This window comes from Haemaphysalis longicornis, unplaced genomic scaffold (genome assembly GCF_048455015.1).
Source record: "Haemaphysalis longicornis isolate Haplotype H1 unplaced genomic scaffold, Haemaphysalis longicornis Haplotype H1 scaffold_5, whole genome shotgun sequence".
Taxonomy (NCBI): Eukaryota; Metazoa; Arthropoda; class Arachnida; order Ixodida; family Ixodidae; genus Haemaphysalis; species Haemaphysalis longicornis.
Window position 1 is genome coordinate 208,786,086 of NW_027526385.1, and position 26,432 is coordinate 208,812,517.

A 26,432-nucleotide genomic window follows, 5' to 3' on the forward strand; every position below is an offset into this window, starting at 1 on the left:
GGAAAACAGGCCCTCTTTACTGGCAGGTAAAGTGCTCCCCGACCCGAGTAACTCCCTTCGGGATGTGCCACGAAAACTCCTGAACTCCAGAGGTTCTCGCCCAGTTGTCAAGACGGGAGGGTCACGAGGCTGCGTGCCTCATAAAAATCAAGCTGGTGGCTGTTACCAGAGTGGGCAGCCAGGACACATTTGCCGTAAGTTTTCCCGTGGGATGGCTGGTCGCCGAAATGCAAATAACCATAATGACGAGGAAATGCAGCCCGAGGCAACGAGGGTGACTAACCCATCGCTGAGTAACCCAGAATTAGGTGGTGGAGAGGACTGGTCTTTTTTACCCCCTGCTTGCCATGTTAAAGCACAGGCACAACCCATAGCACCCCATGTTTCTGCTCACGTGCTTGGAACCGATGTTTACGCATTGATTGACACTGGCGGCCATTTGTCGCGCACTGGTGATGCAGTCTTTGAAATTTGCCGAGCAAGTGGTTTGAAGTTGCGCAAATGTAGCAAACGTTTGCAAATCGCGAATGCTACTGCTGCTAAAGAGCGTGGTCCTGTGCGCTTTCACATTTCTTACGCCAGCAGAAAGTGCAGACAGCGCTTTACGTACTGAATTGGCTAGGTGGTGCTCATGATTTTGGCCACATATTTTATTATTCGCGGGGGCCTACTGCTTGACTTGGCGGGAGGTGGTTAAAAATTGGGCAATGACGCAGAGTTGGTACTTTTTATGGTGTCCACGCATATCTGTACCGTGAAAAGGCACAGCTGCAGTCACAACGATATCGGTGTGCACTGAGCGAATCACGCAGTTTCTTAAGGAGTGTCCTTGCAGTGACTATGAGTGGAAGCAGCTTGCCTGTGTGCTGGAACCGTTTGCTGAAATGTTCATGATGACTCCTGGGTAGACAACCGTCCTCCAGAATCCCATTAACACAGACAATACCCCTCCTTGGAGCTGCAATCCACGGTCGCTCAGCATTCAGAAGAGGGCAAAACTGGACATTGCCCTCGAGGAGATGCTGACCACAAGGATTGTACGGCCATCACAGAGCGCCCACGCATCTCCGGTTGTGTTGGCGTCAAAAAAAATGAAAGTGTGCGTCTCTGCATGGACAACCGTCGTCTCAACGATGGAACTCTGAGAGACGCTTATCCCTTTCCTGCGGTTGAATCAATCAATGCTTCGCTTGGCGACACACGCGCGTTTCAACTCTAAACTACTCACTCGGGTTTTTTTTCAAATTGAAACATACTCAGAGGTTATTCTTAAAACAGTCTTCACATGCTACAGAGGTCTTTTCGATTTCGTGTGCACGCCGTTTGGGCTAAAGAACTCTCCGAAATCATTTTAAAATTGATGGACATCGTTCTTGATGATGCACATAAGTATGCGATTGCCTATATGAATGACGTTGTCGTCTTTTTGCGTATCTTTGAGGAGCATCTCGTGCATCTGAGAGACGTGCTTGACCACATGAAACGCGCCGGTCTCACCATCAATCACAAAAGGGCTCTACGCGAGCAAAGCAAGGTTGAGTTGCTCGGCTTTGTCGTAGACAACGGAGAGAATCGTCCTAATGACTACAAACTCAAGGCAATTACAGAGCATCCGTGCCCGCGTGACGTTTTGAGCATGCAGCACTTATTGCACATAATACGCTTTTACCATAGCTTTGTCCCTGATTGTGAATAGCTATCAAGTCCGCTAAAGCAGCTACTATAGAAAGGCGTGAAACGGCAATGGGAGGATGCGTAACAGCAAGGTTTTGAAGCACTGTCTCGCCCTATGGCGAAAACAGCGGCTTTAAAGAGGCGGGACCTTAATTAACAATTTTTATTGCGGACCGATGCTAGCGACTATGGGCTGGCGCAGTGCTGATGCTGGAGTTGATGGCGTTCTCCGTCTGGTCAAACTTGATAGCCATGCGCTCACTCCGGCTGAGCGAACTAATTTGACTGTCACAGAACGTGAGTGTCTAGCAATTGTGTTTGCACTGAAGAAATTTGATATGTACCTGGAGGGTGCCTCTTTTACAATTCAAACAGACCACTTTGCGTTAACGTGGCTGCAGCATTTGTAGAACCCTGCTGGTCGTTTTGCGCGCTATGTGGTTGGGCTTTAGCGCTATGACTTTATCATCCAGCCCAGGAAGGGTTCGCAGAACCAAGTCGCTGATGCGCTATCACGCGCTCTCCTGCCGTCATCTTCGGCTGCGCAAGTGCCTGCGCTGGTAGCTGCAGCGGATGCTGACGCACGATGGGGTATGCTTGTGAGCAGGGGAGATCTCTGCCGTGAAATCACACTGGACTCTGTAAAATCGATGGGCACTGCCGTAAAATTTATGAGCCCCTCGGGGCACGGGGAAGACTGCCACCAGCAAGAGCGGTGAGTTTGATTCATATGTTCTGGTGGAGGACGGTGTCCTGCTGCGGTATATTCTGCAGGAAGACGACACAGTGAATTTTCTATTCCGCGCTGTGGTACCGCATAAGATTCAGAGGGTTTTCATCCATTACTTTCATGGTTCAGCTCTGGCTGGACACATCTGTGGCACCAAAACTATGAGAAGGTATGTCAGACTGTCACGTGGCCGGGAATGAGGCAGGACGTGCTGAGGTATGCCAGGAGCTATCACGTGTGTCAGACAGCGAAACCCCGATTTGGTTGGCTGCCGGAGTGATGCAGTTTCTTGAGAGAAAAAGCCCCTTGGAAATCGTTGCTTGAGATATCAGGAACCCTTACTCCCGCTGCCCGCATGGTAATTTTTATTGGTTTGGGGTGACGGAGCATTTCACAAAGTGGGTAAAGCGGTTCCCGATACGTACAGTGAATACCGCTTATGTATGGAAGTGCCTAATGGAAGTTTTCGCGCCCTTTGGGTTCCCCGCACAGCTGATAACGGATAATGCAACGTATTTCAAGAGCAAATAGTTGGAGGATAACTACCTAGCTCCAGGCGCGAAACAGGTACGACCACATATTAGCCTCAATACATTATAACTGAGAGGTGAGAATTTCAACCTTAAGGAGATGCTGATTGCTCATCCGGAGCAATACAAAGATTTTTATGCTAAGCTGGCTGAGATTGTATTTGCCACTCGCACCACGTTGAATCGTCCAACTGGGTTACCGCCGGCATGTTTAAATTTCCTCTCGACAGGACACTTCCATAAACGGACTCGGGTTCTGGTCTGTCGCCCCATGCTGTGGCCGTCCGCCAGTGCCTGGGTGACACAATAACGGCTGCCCGAGAGCAGATTGGCGTCTCTCGTCTCCAGCAGGCCGACCAGTACAATCGGGGCAGTCGAAATGTTCAGTTTTTTGTTGGCGACATGGCTCTGACGGGCACTCATCCACTCAGCGACCCTTCACGCACGTTTACTGCGTCACTTGCCCCTAAACGTTAGGGCCCTTTTGCCGTAACCGAGAAGCTGTCTTCCCTAACGTATCTTTTATGCCACAGGACTACAAGTAAACATACAGACCTCAAGTTTCCACATTGCTCTCCCTCAGCTGTTTCGTGGACAACGTCATCATCTTGGTGTAACAACGTCTAATCGGGCCAAACAATCTCGGCTCTTTCTCGCCATCCTCGAAGAATGTGTCTGAGCCTTTTCTTCGCAGAGGAGGGGCTGTGATAACCGGGCAACAGTTGCTGGGGGCAATTCCAAAGGATGAACACGTTTCAGGTGAAACGAAGGATGCGGTGCGACACGACAGATATTAGAACATGGCGGACTGGGCTTGACAAGGTGTACGCAGCCGGATCGGCTGAGGAGTTGACCTTGGCTTAACGGGACTCCCCGTAAAGGTGTGTGTTCTACGGGGCGCACTGTCTTTCTGGGGAACCTCGGCCTGGTGCAAGATCCCCCGTACCACAACTTCTAGCTCAAAGCAATGTGCAGCTTCATCGAGAATCACGCTTCTAGCTACAGGAACTGTTATTATAAACCCACGCACAAGGCTTCGCCAAATGACTTCAAGTAACATTGGGCAGCTCCTGTCGAGATTTATGGAATGGTACATAGCGAATTGGAAGGCCTTCTTCGGGAATACCCCAATGGTGTCTTCAAAGATTCTAAATTGCCGAAGAGATAAAAATGAGCAAAAACAGATGTTTCTGCGTAGTACCCCAACTGAACCAAAGTATTACAGATATTTGTATTTCCATTTGGTCGTGTAATTTTTTAAGCTAGTTTCATTCTTGTGCAGAATATGTTCAAGCATTCATCGTTACATATACTCCTATATACTCTCTCATATATGCGTGAATTCCCATCCTTTGTCGGCGAAGGCCGGACGTTCCTTGGCCTTTTGATGCTTGAAAGCAATTTAGTTGGGTGAAGTTAAGCAGATTGGTGTTTTTGGGAAGTGCTTACGTGGGACGAAAACAATGCACAGAAAAACTTGTGCTTCCAAAACCTCAAAAGTTTGTATGAGTGCATTGCGTACATGATTTTTAAGGCTTTCATTCTTTCACCTCATAAGATGACAGCGTCGTTAACCTCGAAATGGCCTCTTATTTTTCAGAAAGATGTAAGCAATTGTTTTTTACCGAAGCAGCGTTTTTCTTTACCGTGGTTGCACCTGCCCAATAAAGAGAAGTACGCGCAACGTCCAGGAACTATACAAATAACCTTGTCACACGTACAGTCGGGGACTTTATTTTGCAGACCACGCGAGCGCGTGGCAAAAGCCACCGATGCGCGCTCTTGAGGGCCGGCGCCTGTTGTCGAGACCGCCGCGGCGCGCATGCGCGTCCTGTTTTACTCGCAGGCACGCCGATTTTCTGCCTTCCTGCAGCGGGGCTGCAAGGGTCACTCAAGCACCGCATAGCGACGCCTTTGTAGCATTCCTTTCTTTCAGATGGCACATTTGGGGCCTGACATAACGATTGCGAGGGCTTTGGCGCAAGTGCGGCTCGCGTCCTGATAAACACTTGTGCGCGATGTTTTATTTGTTTGTTTTGTGCTATATAGTTTATAAACGGTGAGACTAGCGGCTTGCCAACGGCGTCCCCGAATGAAGCTCGTACGAAGCACAGTCTCACAGTACCGCGCTACCGACGACGAAATGCCAGCTATATGAATAGTGAAGCTTTATTCACCTTGTTTTTTGTGTAATTTGGCGACTGAACATATATTCCAGCTCGATCTCCGCTGCCCATAAAGTAGGCGATTTGCAAGTTTGATAAAAGAAATCCTCTGTTTTATTTCAATGTCCACTTCCTTACTTAAAAATGATCGTAAGACATACCCATACGACTTGTCTGTTTGTTGGGCGCGTCTGCATTATTCAAAACGGCAAGTCGGGTTCCCGTCGAAGAACGCCATAACCTTATTCGCTACTTTTCGCCGTAATATTACTTGGTACTTAGGGCCTTTCGAATGTTTTGTCACTAATGAACGGGTGTTTAACCACTGAAAAACAATCACTTTGTCCTCCTGTTTTCTTGCTGACCTTGTCCTTCCACTCCGCTGGGCATTTGCCAGGTGGCCTTTTTGTGATGGAGGCGAAAAGCGAAAATGCTCAAGTGCGTTCGGGATTTCGGCGCATGTTACACATTCCAGGTTCTCAAAATTAATCCGAAGATTTCAACTACGATGCGCCTTATCGGCTTTGTAGCATCGGCGCGTTAAAACCTCATAATCAGTCAATGCAAGCCGACTTTGAAGAATTGCTCCGGCCTTGAAGCAATTCATCCCCGTAGGAATGAACTCCTCGGCTAACAGCATCTCTTGGCCTATTAGTAAGCCCGCAAATGTCCCTTTGGAAAACAGCTTCGCAAAAGCAGCGAATAATTTTACGGCATTCAATGGGAGCCCGAGGTATCATTTTAATAGATGCGACGGGCAGAGCGAACAGACAATATAGGTGAGTACGTATTTCTATCATTTTTAAGTAATAAAGTCGGCAGCAAAAACATCAAAATAATTTCTTTTATCAAACTTGAAAATCGCCTTCTTTATGGGCAGCAGAGAGCGAGCTGGAATTTATGTTCAGGGGCCAAATTACGCAATAAACAAGGTGAATGAAGGTTCGCTATTTATATAGCTGGCATTGCGTCGTCGGTAGCGCGGTACCGTGAGACTCTGCTTCGTACGAGCTTCACTTGTGGACGCCATTCGCAAGCCGCTAGTCTCATCGTCTGTACACGATAAAGCACAAAAAAAACAAATAAAACCTGACGCGCAAGTGTTTATCAAGACGCGAGCAGCACTTGCGCCCAAGCCCTCGCAATCGTAACGTTAGGGCCCAAATGTGCCATCGGGAAGAAAGGAATGCTACAAAGGCGTCGCTATGCGGTGCTTGAGTGACCATTGCAGCACCGCTGCAGGAAGCGAGAAAATCGGCGTGCCTACGAGTGGTCTGCAAAATTAGGTCCCCGACTGTACCTACTCTAGGAAAAGACATATTTGCGATATGTAATAATGAAATACCTCAACAACGTGAAAATCTCAGCGAAGCTTTCACTCCCACTTATAACGGCAATGACGGATTTTTTGCAGGTCACATTGTTAATTTTGGTATCGTAGTTTATTTGCATAGTGGCCGAGCAAATATTCGTCGACATATCTACCAAAGTGGTCGTCCGCTTTTTCGCAGACAGTGGTAAATGCAGTGTCATTCTCGTTATTGTGTACTTCAACCAGCTATTCTTCATCGATTTAACATATAGTAAAATAAATAGAGCTGCACGCATTGAGTTGCCAAATATTTACATACGCGCAATTTTACATGTATCAAGGCGGCTACCCAGTCAAGCAAAACGCCACACACCCATTCGTTGTAACGGGCTAGGGTAAAAGTTGTCTGAGCGCGTCAAGAAGCCACCCTGGCATAACAATAGGGTGTAAGAGAGTGTACTATATATATGTGAAAAAAAGTAAGTGAAACGAAGGGAGCGGCGCTTATTACCCTTATTATATATACCTACCTCATAGTTCTCCTCCTCCAAACACCAATGGGCCCTCCAATTAAAGCGAGAAAGCTGCACTACATTTGGCTGCATTTTTTAGTTCCGAAGCATCTTATAGTAGCGGCTAAGTCCCTCCCAGGTCGTTGTTGCGCCGTCCACACCCCCAATGCGCATTCTCGGCTCGCTGAACGCCCAGTGGTGCTTTACCCTTTATTAGCACCTGGAGCGACAGTGTTGCCGGTGTGTTCCTGGGCTAGCACGAGACGAGCACGCTTCCCCGTTAAGGGCTCCTGGACCGACAGGGTTGCCAGTGTCTTCCTGGTCCCGCACGAGACGAGCACGCTTCACGCGCCTTCACCATTTGATCCTCGTCCGCAGCGCCGTGTGTCGGGGAACCTCGGCGGGCCGTGATTGTTGTTGTTGTTGTAGTCCTTTATTAGGCAAGGGAAGGCCTTGCGACCAGAAGGGGAACGAGGGGAAGGAAGGATTAGCCCAGTTCAAAAGATCATGCGTCCATGAAGACGCACAGGGGTTCTCTTCAGACCTCGAGGTCAGGATAAGGTGAAGATCTACCATTAGAGAATATTCACGACCGGAGTAGGCGCCAATCTACGCTAATCTTGACAGAGCACTCTCTTGACAGAGGAGGAAGGAGGAAAAAACTTTATTCAGACGCAACATTAAGCGTCGAGAATGTCCCGGGCAAGGTTCACCAACGCCAACTGGTCCGAGAGCTGGTCCGAGGCTAGCCAAGTCCGCCACGTTGAAGGAGGTGGGTGGGGAAAATGTGGGGATTGAATTGCAATGGGGCAGGCGAAAATGCAGTGTTTTAAATTGGCGTATGGTTCGGGACAATTGGAACATGCTGGTGAGTGTCGGATACGATAGAAGAAGGAACGAGCAGGTGTAAGGATGGTATTTAACTGTACGCGTCGAAGAATGCGTAGTTGCGTGGTTGTTAGAGATTTGTCTGGAACAGGAAGTGTACGAAGAGTTTCTCTGATGTTCTTGTAGTGAAGCTTTATTTCTTGTTTGTAGTGGAGAGTAGTGTCCCACGTCGGTGGATAAGGCCAGGGAATCCCAGGCGCCCGGTACAGAAGTTCGCGGGCGAGGTTATGCACAACCTCATTGCCTGGGATTCCAGCGTGACCAGGAATCCACCTCAGTGTGACAGTGTGGGGACGTAGCTTTGTTAAGGCTTTGCGTAGATCATACTGCAGTTCTTCAGGAATCCTACCCATGTGAATGGCGCGAATGGCTTGCATTGAATCAGTGTATATGGTATATCCTGAGGGGTTAGGGGGCCGTAATGAGAGGTCCTGGATACTGGTGATTATTGGGAGAGTCTCTAGAGTCGCTGTAGGTGGGGGATTAGTGAAAGGACCAAGGGTGTGTGTCACTACTTCATTGCCACTTGCGCTTGACAGAGGATCATCTTCTGAGGCATCCGGAGGCATAGGATTGGTGAGGATAGGCCTGTACAGGGAAAATGCCGAGCAGTGCCAGATTTGGTGGCCAAGGGGGGCGAATACGGTCATCCGGCAAAGGGGACAGTAAGGAGGTGGAGACCCCGTTGAGTAAGTCCATTTTCCTGTGATGTGGGGTGTGAAAGCTGCCTTGGACTTAGCTTTATTGATGAATACTTTCGCAGAGTGAGGCATCGGGGGAGCCAGAGCCAGGTACCAGGAGGGGTAACAGAAGAAAACGGCACCTCCATGCCTGGCGTGCGTGCTCAAGTTGAAGGCTTGGGCAGGTGGGGGAGGGCGACGCGTTGTCAACCAGGGAAGGTGTACTATCAAGACGCTGTCGTGCTTCATTATGTGCAGCCTGGTAACCCCCATCCGGATCCGTGTGACCCGGAACCCATGCCAAACGGGTAGTGATCCCATAAGGCAAAAGAATGGCGGTCATATGTTGGATTCGGTGCACTGTTGTATAATCGGTGAACGTCTTGCGCAGCTCTTGGAGGGCTTGGTGTGCGTCTGTGAGAATGCGGATGCGTGGAGGTGGGTTTGCAATGGTGTAGGCCAAATGATTCAGTGCGCAAACGATGCTTTGGAGTTCTGCTTCCACAGGGGACGAGTTAAAAGCGTGACGTGTGAGGGAGCCGTCCAGGTCCGGTCGAGCTGGGTAGCGCCAGGCCAGACCTATATGGGAAGAAAAGAGGCTGGCATCCGTAAAAATATGCACCTCGTCCGGATATTTTGCTGCGAGGACGCGCTGAAGGGCCCTTTCACGAGCAGTACGACGGGAACTTGGAATTCCGGTTGATTGGTGGGCAACTGCAACAGGCGCGTTTAACCAAGGGGGAGGGTTGGTGATGCCGATGGAATCACGGGAGGTACACGTTCATCCCACGCACAGAGTGCAGTCCCCTGTTGCGTTAGTGTCCGCCAAAACCAATGTTGTTGCACAGTTCCGCAAGGATCTCTTTCATCGGAGGAACCGGGGCAGCCCGTTCAAGAGCGTCAATGAGAGAATGCCTCGGAAGTCCGGTGATCCTACGAAGCATGGCCAAGTAAAGCAGCGCTAAGTGCTTCTTGTGAGCTGACGAAATATCATAAGCCGGGGCGCCATAAGTCATACGACCGACGGCTACTGCTTTTGAGAGTGTGAGACACACCGATTGGTTAGGGCCTCCGAATTTGTTAGAAAGGCGAGAGATTTGGCTCAGTATCGCTTTGCAATTCCTGTAGAGCTGCGTTTTCCATTGCCGAGCGCTGATGTGGCGGGCGAGGGAAACGCCTAGTAGACGGATATGGCCACTGTGTGAGGCAATGGGTGTGTCCCCGATGTAGATATTATGATGCATGTTGGCGGGCGGTTAGAGCTGACATTGGACTAGGAGAAATGCTGTCTTCTCTGGTGCCAGCTGAAGGCCGAGGGTTGGGAGTGTGGTTGAGAGGCTGTTTACCGCCGCTTGCAATTCTGTCGCCATGTCCTCAGTGCATTTGTAGTCGGCGGCTTCACCCCACACTGTTAGGTCGTCAGCGTAGATAGCAAAACGAGCTGCAGTGTCTCGTTCAAGGTTGCAGACCACACGTGCCATGGCCAAGTAAAAAAAAGTGTCCAAAACTGCCTTGGGAACACCCCTGTCTAGATAGAAGGTTCTTGGGCTCCATTCTGAATGCGTGCTGTTGAGTCGAATTGGTCGATGTTCAAGAAAATTCCGAATCCAGTTTTGGGCCCTTTAGCTGGGGAAGGCCATAGCGAGCTCTTCGAGGATCGCTGATTGGGTAAAGTTGTCGAAGGCTTTTCCCACATCAAAAGTGAGGACGTAATCCAGATTGCCAGCCCGTGACGTGCGATTAAGAACTCGTCGGAGCTGCCAAAGGCAGTCATCATCATCATTTATTAAACCCTTAAGGACCCCAGAGGGGTATATAAGGGGCGGGGGGGCAGAGACATCAGTAGTGCATATGTGGTACAAGAAAAATACGTTTGGGTACATGGTTCATTAGACAATTTATACAACAACAATTCTAATTAGAGAATTTAACAACAACCAAAATAATATTAAACTAAAAAAGGCAGCTGCGGCAAGTCTTGGGGATTATATAAAATTAAAGTCTAAGGTGAGATAATAATATTCTTTGAATTTCGTCGGATTCCGTTCACGGACAACAGAGTCAGGCAGCTTGTTCCATTCTTCGGTGGCACGTGGTAGGAATGACATATTGAATGTGTTAGATGAACCATGCAATCGTTGTATGCTCATGGAATTGAACAGACGGCGTGAGTAACGGGACGGTGTGAGCAAGAGGGAAGTACGGAGATGGTGAAAGTGATAATACAGTTTGTGGAAGAGGCATATCTGTCCGATTTCACGTGTAATTGTCAGAGAGGGGAGGGAGAGGGATGCTTTTATGTCGGTGACGCTGAGATGCCAGTCATATTTAGAAGTGATGAAGCGGGCTGCGCAATTCTGAACTGATTCGATGGCGTCTATTAGGTACGACTGATGAGGGTTCCAAATAGACGATGCGTATTCTAGCTTTGTTCGGATGAAGGTCTCGTATGCCATTTTGCGTATGGTTGGGGGCGATAGTGAAAGGTTTCTTCTAATGTAACCAAGCGCTTGGGATGCTTCAGCAACGAGTTTTAGTATGTGTTCGGACCAGGTTAGGTTTGTTGTTAACAGAATTCCCAGGTATCGGTATGATTCTACTAGTGAAAGGCAAGTTGACATTAAAGTGTATGTGTAATTAAGTTCGGTACGACGAGTTACGTGCATGAATTTGCATTTCGATAAGTTGAGTGTCATTAGCCAAAGAGAACACCAATTTTCTGTCTTTTGTAAATGTTTTTGTAGTAGTATTTGGTCTTCGTTGTTACTTATTCGGCGATAAATAACGCAATCGTCGGCGAAGAGGCGGATAGTTGATGAAATGCCAAATGAAATGTCATTGATATAAATTAAAAATAGTAGCGGACCGAGAACTGAGCCCTGTGGGACGCCAGACAACATTTCAGCAGGGGATGAAGGTTGGCCAGCAATGACAGTGAATTGGCTGCGGTTAGTTAGAAAAGCTCTAATCCAGGAAAGAGTTAGTGGATCAAGACGAAGACACGAAAGTTTGGATAGTAGTCTTTGGTGAGGGACGCGGTCGAAAGCTTTCGAAAAATCTAAAAAGAAGACATCAGTTTGGAAAGAGGAGTCTAAGTTCAGATGAAGGTCAGTAGTAAATTCGAAGAGCTGGGTTTCGCATGACAACCCGGGCCGGAAGCCATGTTGTTTTTGGTAGAAGAAGCGGTTGATTTCAAGGTGGCACGAGATGTTAGAGTATATAATATGTTCCAGTAATTTACAAGCTATACAGGTTAGTGAGATAGGACGGTAATTAGAGGGATCGGAGCGCTTGCCTGCCTTAAATATCGTTGTTACTTTACTTATATTCCAATCAGACGGAAGGATGCCAGTAGAAAGGGATTGGTTAAAGATAATAAACAATATGCGACTCGAGGTAGCGATTGTGCCTTTGAGTACCTTCGCGTTGATGTTATCAGGACCTGGTGCACTGGAAAGTTTAAGGTTGTTGACTAGTTTGGCAATACCGTCCACCGAGATTGTGATAGGAGGCATTTGGGTGAATTCATGTGTAGAAAGGGTAGGGACAAACGATTGGGCTCGTGAGTGAATACAGAAGAAAAATACGAGTTCATGGTATTCGAACGCTCTTCCAGAGCTACAGGCGAACCGTCGGCAGCCATCAAAGAAATGTTATGGGTCTGATTAAGTCCAGGTTTTAATAGATTCCAAAATTTTTTAGGGTTAGATCGAAGTATGTTTAGAAGATCGGTGTGAAAAAATTGCTTTTTGGAGCGTTTTAGTGAACTGTTATATTGGCGCAGGCAAGCAAAGTAATCTTTCCATCGTTTGGTAGATTTCGACGTTTTAGCAGTGCGGAAAAGGCGTTTGTTCTTCTGTGATAGTCGTCGTAAGTGATTAGTGTACCAAGGCCTGCCTGCGTCACCACGAATACTGATGAGGGGCACGTGTTTATCAGTTAGGGCGGTAATTTTTTGTTTCAACAAAAGCCAATTTTCATCAACAGATCCGCTAGGAGCACCCCGGGCAAAAATATGGTAAAAGTTTTCGAGTTCAGTATTAATGACATTGAAGTTTGCTTTGCTGTAATCACTGATGTATTTCCTGGATGGCTGCCGGAGGGGAATGGGGATGGACATGGTAAATAAGATAATATGGTGGTCACTAATTCCATCAACACAGGAGAATGACTGGCCAAGCTCAGGTTTTGAAACAAGGACTGTCTAGAATGTTAGTGCCTCTGGTCGGAGTGGAAACTGATTGCATAAGGTTTTGGTTAAGCGTGAGGTTAAGGAATTCTTTCGCCTGCCTTGAGGTTGCTGTAAGAAAACGAGCGTACTTAGATGAGAACAGAATTCGTGCATACTTAGATGAGAACAGAATTCAGTTTGAGACGGGTGAAACCACAGTGGCAGGTATTTCAAATAATAATGAAGGTGGTTATTGATTAGGTGTTCAGTAATTTTGCAGATGGCGGGCGTGAGTGAAATTGGCCGTAGGTTGGTCAGGACTGAGGGGTCTTTGTTTGGCTTGGGTATTGGATGAACTAGCGTCAGTTTGAAGTCATTGGGAAAGATCGGCCGAGGCCCAGTTTGTATTAATTATATCAACCAGTAATAAGTGTGCCGACTCATCCAAGTTACACAAGTGCTGCCATGTCACACCATCATGATTAAGTGCGAAATGTTGTGTGCCCTGTTGAAGGGCTGCTTTAAACTCCCCAATGGTGAATGGGGCGTCGATATGTATATCCACGTCTGGAACCATTGAGGTCGGCAGCGGGCGGCGGGGACTGAGAGGGGCGTGAGGGGAAAATGCCATAATAAGGCGACGCTCAACGTCCTCTGGCATGTTTGGGAGAGTGAGCGAAGAAAACAACATGGGTTTTTGCTTGCGCTTGCCCGACAAGTTCCAAAATGTGCTCCTTAGTTTTGAAAGCCTTCGTTCTTTAGCAAATTTCTGACAAAGGCTATGCCAATGCTCGTTTGAAAGGGATCGTTGGTATTCATGGATGAATTATATTGGTGACGAATCCGGATCAGGTCTTGCTGACGTTTGCCGTTGGTGAGGTAACGAGTGAGGAGAGATTTCACCCGCTTCCGGAGGTTTGTGGGGTGTGAGTCCAAGGCAGGTGTCGAAGAGTCGCAAATGATTTTCTCTGTAGCCGTCAATTTCGCACACTGTATAGCCGCAGTGAATTGCGACAGGGTAGCACGTTCAGAGATTTCAACGTTGGTTCGCAAGGCTGTTCAGTTGATGTGCGAAAGGCATTGGCGAGCGCGAAAGCGCTTTCCTCGAAGAGTAAGGAGGATCGGGTAATGATCGCTTCCCCATGTGGTGGTATAGGGGCTCCACTCGCGAATCATCACAGTAGTAGAAATGGTGAGGTCAGGTGAGCTGTTATTTTGTTTTGAATGAAAACCCACCCTGGTGGGTAACGTAGGGTCATCGAGAAGGGAGAGACCGCAGTCGTCAATCGCGGCCTCAAGGCAGGAGCCTCGGGTATTGGTAGAGGCATATCCGCATGTGGCACTTTTCGCATTAAAGCGCCGCCGATGATAAGGGGAGTGCGGGGGTACTCCGAAATGAGGTGGTGTAGCAAGTTATAGTTGATGGATTTTTGGGAGCCGCTGACTGGAGGGTAGTACACGGATGCTCCAATTATTGGTTTCCCGTCAGGTAGGTGAACGTGCACGCTAACCAACTCGTGATCCATAGAGTATTGGCCTGGCACGAACAGTTTGCAGCAACCTAGGTCCGATCGTACCAAAACAGCTGCTTTTTCGACCACAAGAGGCTGGGCGAGTGGTGTGGTCTTGCAATGGTGAATTATGATGGTTCTGAATAACTGGTGTATCCTCTAAATTTGGGCATGGATCTGTTTTCTTGATGGAGAATAAGAACGGGAAGAATTTGTGATACTCGACTAGACAGAATAGAAGCCGATTGATTGAAACTAGGGCAGTTTCACTGTAAAATGCGAAGGGACCGCTTCATTGCCCAAGGGTAGCCCAGAGGGTTATCTTTCTAGGCGGTTCATCGCCTTCATTTGGTCGACCGCGTATATTTTGGTGGTAATTCATCATGGCCGTAGTTTTGTTAGCATATTCTTCTGTGAAGGTGCGAAGCTTGTCCATGTCAGCCATTCGAACGCGCCATTGTTGCTGGATGTCAGCGCAAATAAATTTTAGAATCTCTATATTATCGTTCGTGTTGGTCGCTTTCGGCGAGGTGGGGGTACTCTTGACGCTAGGAGTGCGGCTTTTTTTGTTGCTTGGGCGTGCAGGGAAGGAGATTGCGCAGGATCGACTTTGCAGGTGCAATAATGGGAGTAGAGGAGGAATTAGCCTTTATTGAGGGCGTGATTGAGGTCGAGGAAGCTGCATGGGGGGGGGGCGCGGTATGAGACCTCAGCTTGGTTGGTGCAAGTCCAGCCTTGAGCTGCTCGTTCTTCTCACGAAGCTGGTGGAGTTCAGTTCGGAGGCTGGCAAGTTCGGAAAATACTGTCTGCAGAATGAAGTCGCTTGGCTCAGGACGTGGAGGTGGAGTGTAAACTGTAGCTTCAGTGGGTGTGACGACACTGCGCCGACGGCATTGGTTATTGGGTTGCCAGGATTACGAACACGATCATCCCAGGACAGAGAGAGAGAGAGACAAAACTTTTTTATTGAACTAAGGTGGGGTGGTTCCTCATTTCAGGTAACCATGTGCTGTCCCTGCTCGACTGGCCCTCTCGACCAGCAGAAGTTTATCTTGAGGGAGGGAGCTGGACAGCAGTATCTCCCACTGCTCCGGGGTAGGGGAAGGAAAAGGGGCTGACAGGTCTGGGTTCTTGACACACTCCCCTATTATGTGCCGTAGAGTGCCTGGTTGAGTACAGAATTTACATTGTGTGTCGAATTGTGTAGGAAATAACAGATGCATCCTGTCTGGATGTGGAAACGTATTTGTCTGTATTAGTCTGAGTGTGGTTTCTTGGTTCCTTGAGAGCTCTGGGTGTGCTGCCGGGAATGTTCTTCTACTGAGCCTGTAGTGTTGACTAATTTCGTGGAAGGTTCTGAGTGGCGTGGGTTCCGGTGTCTTCTCCGCAGCCTGATGGGTGAGATCTCGGGCCATAAGATGGGCGTGTTCGTTGCCTCTCATGAAGGAGTGGGACGGTGTCCACACCATTGCCACCTTCCGGTCCGGCGTCTTGCTTTTCAGGATGCGTAGCGTAACGGGTGACACCCATCCCGACATGAAGCTGCGGCATGCCTCTTGTCAGTCTGTGACAATGGTCGTGGTGTTGGTTTGCGTGAGGGCGAGAACGATGGCAAGTTCTTCAGTTTCTTTGGCTGTGGCTCTTGGAATGGATGCACTGGTCAAATGCTTACACCCGTCCGTCACCACGGCCAACATGGCTATTTTACCGTTGTAGTGGGCTGAGTCGGTGTAGGCCGTCGTCGGGACTCGGGAGTAAATCTGATTCAGCGTTTTTGCGCGTGCTTCTCTGCGACCTTGATGGTAGTTCGGCTGCATGTTTCTAGGTATCGGGTGGACTATTATAGATTTACGGTACGATTTCGGGATAACCTGCGACTGGGGCTGGTCTCGTGGAACCCACTGAAGTTTGGTCAGTGCACTGCGGCCCGTTCGTGTACGAGCGAGCCGTGCCCTTTTATTTGACAAGTGGCCCTCAATTAGTTCCGATACAGTATTGTGCAGCCCCATACGTAGTAACTTTTCTGTGGATGCGCTCATGGGTAATCCAAGGGCTTGCTTAAGTGACTTGCGTGTGATTGACAATCCAGCGCGCGGAAACACGGCACAAAAAAGAACGAGAGTTAGATTGTCAATCATAAACTTTCACCAGCTCGCCCAAATGACAGTCCTCTTGGACTTGCGTATGAGCACGTCGATCTTCTCCTGTTCCGTTCTACTCAGAATGACGTATGGAGTCACGTAGGTTATTCGTTAGAGGACGAACGCTTGGGTAAGCCTGAGCGTGCTGCTCTCTTTCATGCCTCTGTGTCGGTTCATGACCCTGCGTACAATATGCGTGACCTGTTCGATGGTCTTGGTGAGTTGCTCTACCAATCCATTGTTCTTGCCGTCCGCCTGGATGAGCAGACCCAGAATCCTGATTGATTTGCTTGGCTTTATGTCGTGCCCAGCGAGGGTGATTTGGATGTTGTCGACATCTTTATTTCTTCGGCGTCTCCTCACCACGAGAAGGTCAGACTTCTGTGGCGAGCCCGGCAGCCCACATTTATTTGCGTACTCATTTACAGCGTCGGCGGCGAGCTGGAGTGTGTCCTGCAACCCTCCTAGGGAATCGGGGCCCGTCGACAGGGTCACGTCATCCGCGTACAGGGCATGGCTTAAGTTAGGTATTCTTCTCAGCTGCTCTGGGAGATCCAGGAGTGCGATGGTGAAGAGTAATGGGGAGAGGACTGAGCCTTGGGGAGTCCCTCTACTCCCGAGAGTGATGGGAATAGAGGTGACGCCCCCGATCTTGAGTATGGCTTTGCGGTTGGAAAGAAAAGCAACAATGTAATTGTATGTCCTCTCCCCGCATCCTGTTTTGGCCAAGTTTTGAAGGATCGCCTCGTGTGCCACGTTATCAAAGGCTCCTTTCAAGTCCAGAGTGAGGATGGCCCTCGGGGAGTTACACGTGACAGAGACGAGGACCTCCTCCTTCAGTTCGATGAGCACGTATTGTGTCCCGAGATGTTTTCTGAAGCCAAACATTGTATACGGCATTTGTTGTGTTGCATCAAGATGGTTTTGTAGCCTTTTCAGCATAATTCTTTCCATAATTTTGCCAATACAGGATGTTAGCGATATCGGTCGCAGGTTCTCAATGTGTGGCGATTTGCCCGGCTTCGGGATGAAGCGAACCTCATCGATCTTCTATTGATCCGGGAGTTTTCCTTTCACCCAGAAGGTGTTAAAATGTCTAAGCAGGATTTCCGTGGTGGGGTCATCTAGGTTTGCAATAAGTTCGTTTGTATGTTGGTGTGGGCCCGGGGCAGTGTTCCGCTTGCTGTCTGCTATGGCCTCTCGTAGCTCGTACCGATGAATCTTCTTGTCTAGCTCGGGGCTAGGATTCCCTTTGTAGGGAGGGAGAGAAAAGTCTCCATGTGTCTGGAGGTACTTCTTCTCCAGCTCCTTCAGAAGTTCGGCGTTGGTTCCAGAATAGGCGTTGAGTGTGCGTATTAGGTCCCTGTTAGACGCCCCTTTACTTTTCAGAGGGTCGATTAAGTGCCTAATTAGTTGCCATGTTTTCTTTGTGGTCAATTTGTTTTGTAGGCCATCGCAGACTTGTAACCAATTATCTTTGCATAATGCTGCCGCATAATCTTCAGCCTGTTTGTTTATGAGGGATATACGCTTCCGGAGCTTTTTATTGTGTCTTTGCCACTTCCACCTTCTTGTGAGGCTGTGTCGCACTTCCCATATATGGAGGAGTTTTGCGTCCACATAAGGTATCCTGTAAGAGGTATCAACAGTTTGAGTGTGTGCTTGGGCATGTCTAAGAGCCGCCTGCGTCAGTTCTTCATAGGATAGGTCAGAGTCGAGGTCCTGTGACACCCTGGCCTTGCGCAAACCATCCCAGTTCGTCATACGGACTTATCCAATACGAGCCTTGTAATTTTTGTCCTTGATTAACAGATGGATTATGTCATGGTCAGATCCAAGATTTTTCTGCGTATTAGTCCAAGTAATATCTAGAGGTCCTGCTAACAAAGTAAGGTCGGGACTAGTATCTCTGGATACGCTGGGGCCCGTTCGAGTAGGTGTGTCGGGGTCGTTGAGCAGCGTTAGATGATCTGGCTGGATGGATTGTACTATAGCTTTCCCCTTTGTGGAGTTGTGAGAGTAGCCCCATAATTGATGAGGGGCGTTAAAATCTCCCATTATTATGAGGGGTGAGCTTCTTGCTAATAATAGAGCTTCCTGGATAACGTCTCGTATTCAAGGCTGTTTGCGCGATGGCCAGCAATACATGTTAAGTATAAACAAATTGGATTTCTTCTTTGCTGACGGAGATAGAACTTCGACGAGCACATACGCGCAGTCCTTCTGTGGAGTGAGGTGTTGACTCGCCGCAACGCAACCTTTGACGAGAATCGCTGTAGACTTTCCTGTAGGATCGGCATATGTGATGTATCCTGGCAGACGAGGGGTACTCTTAGTTTCCTGTAATGCAATTATTTCTGGTTGAGTGTCAAGGTAGGAGACGTACTGTTGAAGTTCGCCTTTCTTGTTTTTTATGCCACGGCAGTTCCAGTGGAGAACCACTGCGGCGTTTGCTTTATTTGATGTGGCCGTCATGTTGAATGGTTGAGTCCCTATTTTCGACTGAAGATTCTCGTAAGTATGGGGAGAGCCTGCGACTGCTGCGTGGGCTCGCGGTCTCGAGGCGGTCTATGCGGATGCTGTGACGCTCTCCTTCTGGCTTAAGGGCTTGTACATCCTGCTTCAATACTTGTACGGGTTGGTGTAGTCTCTGTAGGTCCTGTCGTAGGGCATTATACTGCGCATCTATGTTTTTAGTCAATGTCTCCATTACGGTTATGGCCGCCTGAAAGAACTGAGGTTGGGCGACTTGCAAGGCATTTGGTGTCTGGACTTGATTTGCTGCGGGACGCTCGAGTGCCGTGCTTAGTGGATCATTCATTGTTGGTGGTGGTGGGGGAGCTGTGTCCATTTGTGTTGATTGTTCTGGGTCAGGGCGATTGGGTTTCATTCGTTTGTCTGGAACGTTTCCCGTTTGGGAGTTCTCAATTCTTTCAAGTCTGCCTTGGAGTGCTGCTAGTTGTGCTCTGAGTTGTGTACATTCTTTGCACGGAGTAGGTGATAGTTCGTGTGGTGCGGGGTGGTTCGGGTTACTGGGAGCAGTGGGAGACGCAACATGTGCCCAGCTCACCTGCTTGTTAGTGGTCATGTAAGGCTTGAGCACATTGTTCCGGGAGGTAGACTGGACCTGGAGCCCGTGCTGCTGCGCCTCCGCCGGGCAGGGGTACTAGAGCGGTCCCTGGGCCGCCCACGTTGCAGTGTAGAGCCTTTACTCGTGGCTTGCTCCTCCGCCAGGTGCCTGGCTTGCTCTCTCCGTCGAAGTATGTAAGGCTCACGGAAGAGTTTCGGGCATCCCCGAGTCGCCGTCAGGTGGGAGCCGCCACAGAGGGTGCTCAGTGGCTCACAGGTGTGGCTCTGTTTAGGTTCTCGGAGGCCGCACTGGTGGCACACGTTGAGGTTTGGCTGTGGACACGCTGTGGATCGATGTCAGGTTTCGTGGCATAAGATACACACGAGGACTGTCTTCTTGTACAGCGAACAGGGATACTCCGCGCCGAACAAGGTTACAAAGTACGGGACCTTGAGTCCGGCAAAGGTGAGTACCACCACATTAGATTGGCCAAGACTGCGACAGGCGTATATTTCGCACTGGCTTTGGTCAAGGTTGGCAAGGATCTCGGCTTCAGAAAAGCGCAGGGGCACTCCCCGAATCAGTCCCTTGGATGAATCATCGGGCGCTAGTCCATACAGGGTGACGGCATGGGTAGTATCAGCGATCCTGAGTTGTCTCACGTTGCTCAAAGCCTTGGCTGCATCTGAGGACGGTGTGCTGATCGTGACTATATTTTGCACGGCATCTAAGCGAACCTTGAGGTTAGCCTGGCGCCAGGTGAAGTTTATCGTGTTCAACAGAGCCAGGGAAATTTCGGCCATTTCTACATTCGCGAGCTTGAGGCCGCCTTGTGGGCGCAAGACCAATTTAAAGTCATCTTGGGGCAGGGGTCTTGGCCTGGGGGTGGCCTTGCGTATCAGCGGCGAAGACCGAGTTGAAGACGCGGTGGTCATTCCTACGTCATTGTTTGTCTTGCGCAGTCGTCTCCGCTGAGCCTTGGTGACGACGTTGATCCAGTCTGAATTGTTACCGGAGTAGACTTCTGCATTGTCACCTTCGCTGGAGTCATGCAGCATCGTGTTTTCCACCGCTTCGCTTGAGTTGGAACTAGGGAACTCCGCGGCGCGGCACCCGTCGCCAGGCGAGACCTGCATGGAACACAATCGGGAGAGGCCTAACCGCTGGGGTTAGGGCTAGCGTGCTCGTCCAGGAAAGAGTCGGGAATTCGTCGAGAATGCACCAGCTGGTCACAAACGAGCGTCCATGGGTGCACTACGGCGAGATGAGTCCGCTGGCAGCGTCGAAGATTGGCGGGGAACCGATTTGCGCACAACTGAATGAAAAACTGCCCAGCCCATGTGAAGCGTTTTCGCTCGATGCAGCTGCAGGTGGCGCCCCCCGCCAAGGAGACAACGTCTTGCACTTTTGAACTGGTGTGAGGGGAGAACGCAGTGCGGGCCGGACACTTAAGGTCCACTGCCAGATGTCCATCCTTTTTACATGCCACACAATACCGTATGCGCTCGCATGGTTCAGCTTCGGCATGCACGCGCCAACATTTACTTCACACAGATTGATGCGGGCAGAACTTCGCCATGTGCCAGATGTTTAGGCATGCGAAGCAAACCATTTGCTTGGGCTCATAGGGGGATACTTTAACTATAGCCATATAGTATTTGACTAGGTGCGGAATCGCTGGAGAGGCGAAGGTTCAGCTCGGTTCGTTTTGCGTATCCGTTGCACCGCCAAGACATCAGCTTGCTCACAGCGAATCCAATTCAAAATTGTTTCATTTAAATCTCCAGGTTCCACTGTGATGACTCCACAAGAAGTATTCGCACGGTAGGGGGAGGGTTTGACCTCGATAGGAACAGTGACCACATGGTTGTCGTGCTGAAACCAGAGACTTGTAGTTGCAAGGAGGCGATTAGTGTGCTCCTGGTCGTATAAGGTAACCTGTATGCGGTTTCCCGTGATGTCGCAGCGGTGCGTTGCGTGTTCGGCCTTTTCGGAAGTAGGCGCACGAGTGCCTGAAAGATGCGCGAGGGCGTTTTTTGGTGTAGCGGGCACACTGATTTTTGTGAGTGGTCTCATCACGAAGAGGGCTCGGGGCCTACTTACCCGATCCAAGCGAGTGATTGCAGTCTTCCAATTGGGCTTCACTCGAGTCCAGATCTTCCAGCGGCCATCATTGTCTCGGTGGTTGACGTCTTGATACATAACTTAACCATCCGGGTCATCAGGGGACTGAGCTGCAGGGGTGGAGGCTGTAGCTTGTGATAGCGTCATTGGCGGAGAAGCCAGGACCAGTTGAGTGGGGGCCAGCGCAGATCCACTTGGAGCAGGAAGCGTCGATCTTGGAAGTTGTGGGAGCGCTGATGAAGACGGTGTTGCCGCCGACATCGTGCGCGAGCTAGTAGGCAGGAGGCGGGAGCACGAGGTGTCCGAGCACGTGCGAGAGAGCGCCGTGGCAGCCAGCTGCCTCGCAGCCGTGCAAGAGGCTTAGCTGGCGGGCACTGTTGAAGTCGCCAGTAATGCGTCGCCGAGCGGTCAGATCTGCTGAAAGCGAGCACGAACGGGAATCTGGCTTCTTCGTGCAGCTGTAGAGTGCACAATAAAGGAAATAACTCCAAGATGTCCGGCACTACCAGAGGTCGAAGAGGGAGCCTCTGGAACACATGTCTACCTTCTTGGAGCGCAGGTGGCGCCCCGGGCCTTAATTACAATAAGTTCACAACCATCCGGGGAACGTTAGGGTTCATCCATTACAACACCCCTTGACTTTACATCTCACAGACCATAAGGGGTGATAATCAAAGCGGAACGCCAACCACAGCTCGACGTGACATACGTTGAACATGATGATAATAATGCCAATATAAGGACAAACGCATACCCCGTACAACGTCTCTCTCTCTCTTTATTGCCTCTCTCTAACACCCCTCACCCCTCCAATAAAATAAACAATCTTCCCATAGCGAAACCCATAGTAATATGCGAAACAGCAATGGGGTCAATGCAATTTTCCAATTCTTAGGTCCGGCAAGTGAAAAGTGTGGTAGGTACAATGGAAGCAAATGGTAAATAAAACGGTATCTACGTAGCTCAACCTAACTGAAGCGACGAACTGAAAACTAATGGGCACTTGAATCGACCCCATGGCTGCTTCGCATTCTGATCAGGGTTCAGCTACGGGAACATGGTGTAATTTGTTTATGTTAAAAGTTGCCCCCGCGAATGAAATCGCATGTTAAATGGCAAATCGAATGTGAAAAAGAATAGCACCTGCAACAAGATGAACTGATAAAATTACCTGTACACGCATTTCTCTGATAATAAATATTTAGCGGACTGATTTTCGTTGTGTAGCCAGACCGCTTTCCTTTCTCGGACAAAAGGTACATTGCATTGGCTGTGCCCCTACGAGGTAGAAGGCTGCTCGGCATAGCCATAAGCAGCGCTAGCTAGCACAAAATTGGGAGAAGGTTATAACTGCAACCAGAGCGGAATTGGGAAAACACCGCTTTGGACATTGCTCTGTTACTGAGTATATGTATTGCTGTAGTTTTTACAAATGGCCAGGCCCCTTCTCGTACTCGCAATAAAACTGATGATGCTTTGGTTCTAAATCTTTGCTGGTATAAGTGATTTCTGTGTGTGGATAAGAACAGCTAGCAGGTACATACGTTTCTACAGATAGAATCGGCAAACATGACGAAATAAAGCAAAAAGAGAGGCGCGCAGTTGTCTTAGCTGAATATTTCCCAGAAGATGCTTTCTCTGCATTTTCCTGCCAGCTTTGGGTTCTAGGATACAGCTTCAGACGCATTGCTGTAGTGGCCTAGGCTCAAAATTATTAAGAGTGCCTGAAGAAGCCGCCCTAGCACACACGTTGTGTTTGAGAGAGAGCAGTATACACGACCAAAATGAAGTGACACAGAAAGAGCTGCGGCCAAAGCTCTTATAATAACAATTACCAAACTGTGGTTTTTACTTCATGCACCCCGCCGGCTTCCCTTTCTTATAAAGCCTTCAGAAGTATTGACTGCACTTCTATAGGTGAAATGTTAGCAACCGCCAATATTGCGTCATACTGGTGAGCAACAAAGGCACGAGAAAGTAATTTTATTTAAGAAAGCTAAATGACATAAAATAACTTGCGAACATTGCTTTTACACTATCTAAGGGGGGCACTGCTTTTTCATTCATGAAACGAGGCTTATTCGCAAACATGCACAAAGGCTTCAGATGAATGGACTGTACTGAATTAGGTTTAAAAAAACATTGGTAGGGGACTGCTAGAACGCACATGTTCGAGAGGGAGTCACACGGAGAGATCTTCATGCAATGCCCTTGTCAAACATAATTACCAGGCGTTGGCTTTTACTCGATGTGCGAAGACGGCCTCGCGTTATTGAAAAAAAAACTGCAAACAGACAGCTCAACTGCTTTAGAGGTTAAAAGTTGTTTTAGGAGGTCAATAGGCAAGTTTAGTCAGTACATATTATGGGAGGCAGAGCAGCATTTGCGATCAGACGCAGCAGCCGTGATAGCCGTAGAAGCATGCGCTAAATTCTCCCAATATTTTCATGCGTCGTACTTTTTTCGCTTGGTAGACACTGCTGCTTTATATTGCCTATATAGCCCTCGCACCAGCAGCAATAGTGCAGGAATAAGCAAGCAGCGGCTGGGCGTCCAGCACTGCACATCTAACGGTGGTTTTAAAATACATCCTTGGATGCCTGGAATCCATTGCAGCAAGAGGAGTCACGCCCGAAGAAGCATACACTCAATGGTCGTCGTGGTTTGTGTTTCCAAGTTAGCCTGCAAGTTATATGCAACTATTCTGTGCTTAATCAATTACCTTGTGGGCTACGAATCGGGCTTGTTACTGTTTTTGATTGCATACTTGTGGTGTACTTGCCAAAAACGTTAAAGCCTTTGAATTTATTGTTAAAGAGGAAAGAGAAAGTGCAGTAAAGAGGTAAAAGCGGAAGTGATTAATAGACCGGATGACTAAAGCCTTAAAAAAATTAAAATCAACTTGAGTGCATTTCATTTCTCGCATTAAATATTTGTAGCATGCGTGTAAAGAACGATCAGACAATTGCGGAACAATAAACTCTAATGGCCCAAATGACTTTCTTGAAACACGTTTTGATTGATTTTAGGGTTTAACGCGCCGACGCAACGCAGGCGATGAGGGGTGCCGTAGTGGAGGGCTCCGGAATAATTTTGACCACCTGGGGATCTTTAACGTGCGCCGAAATCTCGTGCACACGGGCGTTTTTGCTTTTCGCCTCCATCAGAAAAGCGGCCGCCGCGGCCGGCAATCGAACCCGCGACCTCGTGCTCAGCAGCGCAACGCCTTAGCCACTGAGCCACCGCGGCGGGTTTGAAACACGTTTTAGTAAACTTGAGAAATGTTGTATACAAGAAAATGTAGAAAGTTTGCCAACGACAAAATCCGAGGACTATACTCGCATGTTATTGGCTAAAATTGCGGGAAAATTTGCACAAAGGCCACAGATCTGCAGGACCACTCTGGTTACAAACCCCTGCGCACTCGCGCCGCGGGCTCGGGCTCACACCCGGGTTTTTTTATAAAAGATGCAGGCAGAAGAACTATACTATTTTGCGGTCAAATCTTATCTCCGCAGGCGAAAAAGAAGTGCGAGAGGCCCAAAGATGCCAGAGAAAGCATTTTGTGATGTAGGGCCTCGCAAGCACCTCGCCCTGGACCTTTGTACGGAGCAAAATCATCAGGCGCGGAATGTCAAGGAAATATTTTTCAGTCAAGCTGGAAGAAAAGGTTAATAGGCACAAAATAAACAACGAGAGGGAAGGTACACGCTAAGCATTAACAATGTGCAGAGGTATGTGAGACGCATATTGTTCGCATAAAAGTCTTACTCTACAGGTACGTCAAGGCATGGATCTCGCCACGTTCGAAATCTATGTCGCACTTTCCACCCCTGTCGGTGACGACAGCTGAAGGAACCGCGAGAGAACGCTTGTGCTTCCTGTGGCACCATGCCTACGAAGCGGGGAGTGAGCACCGACCCATGAAGGTTGCACTGTGGTCGCGTGAGGAAGGGCTGGCCTGGTGCGCTTGTCGCTTGGCACACGTTTGACGTCAAGCATTGGGTGCAAGGCGAAGATCCATGTCTGCGCTCAGGTGTACGCTGCGGGGTACCTTCAAAACGGGACCGACATGCCAGAGCTTCCTGGAAGAACCCGGATGGAGCTCTCAGGGCGAACCCGGACTCGACAAAGGCGAAGTTCTTGCGGTAAGAACTATGGAATCTGGTATGCCATGCCCCAACCAGGCCTTGACGCAATTCCAGGTAATATAGGAACCCGAGCCCCTGCCACGTTCTTCCTTCTGTTCCTGCGTAGAGGCGTTATACCTGGTACTTCTTTCCATAGTGAACCCCGCACCCCCAAACTTGGTCACATACATCACCACGTTATCACTGATGAAAACATTAACACCGAGAGCGATGGGTGGATTGTGCTTATGTGAAAGAGTGGGAGTCTCTGCTTTTCACTTTACTTAACCATACATATCAGCCTTCTAGGGGAAAAACTGCAAAAGCATTCGCTGTCCTCGCAAAGGCGACCTTGAGTAATCTTGGTGAAGGTATTGGCGACAGCACGGACCCCGAGCCCCCATACTGACACAGTAACCGACCTTGGTAATGACATTAGAGGTGAACGGTAGAACCCCAAACGGTGGCCGTCTGAGCCCAGGTCAAGCTCAGGTGGGTGGGCTCCCTGTCTGTTTACGAGGCAGGGAGCTTTGGGACCTACCTTCGGTATCAGGGTAACCAAAGCAACGAAAGTACCCCCGCCACGTCTATTATACATGCTGTATGGTTTGGCTGTATGGTTTGGTATGAAGCATGCACTATTATACATGCCGTATGGTTTGGTATGTATGGCCAGGCACATTGCTTTCCAGTTCGTCTTCTTGGTTTCAAAGTTTTTAAAAAGTAATATAGGCGATTCCTATAAAGGTAAGAAGCAAAGAACCGGCGAGATCTTGGTCGAGTTGCACAATCAA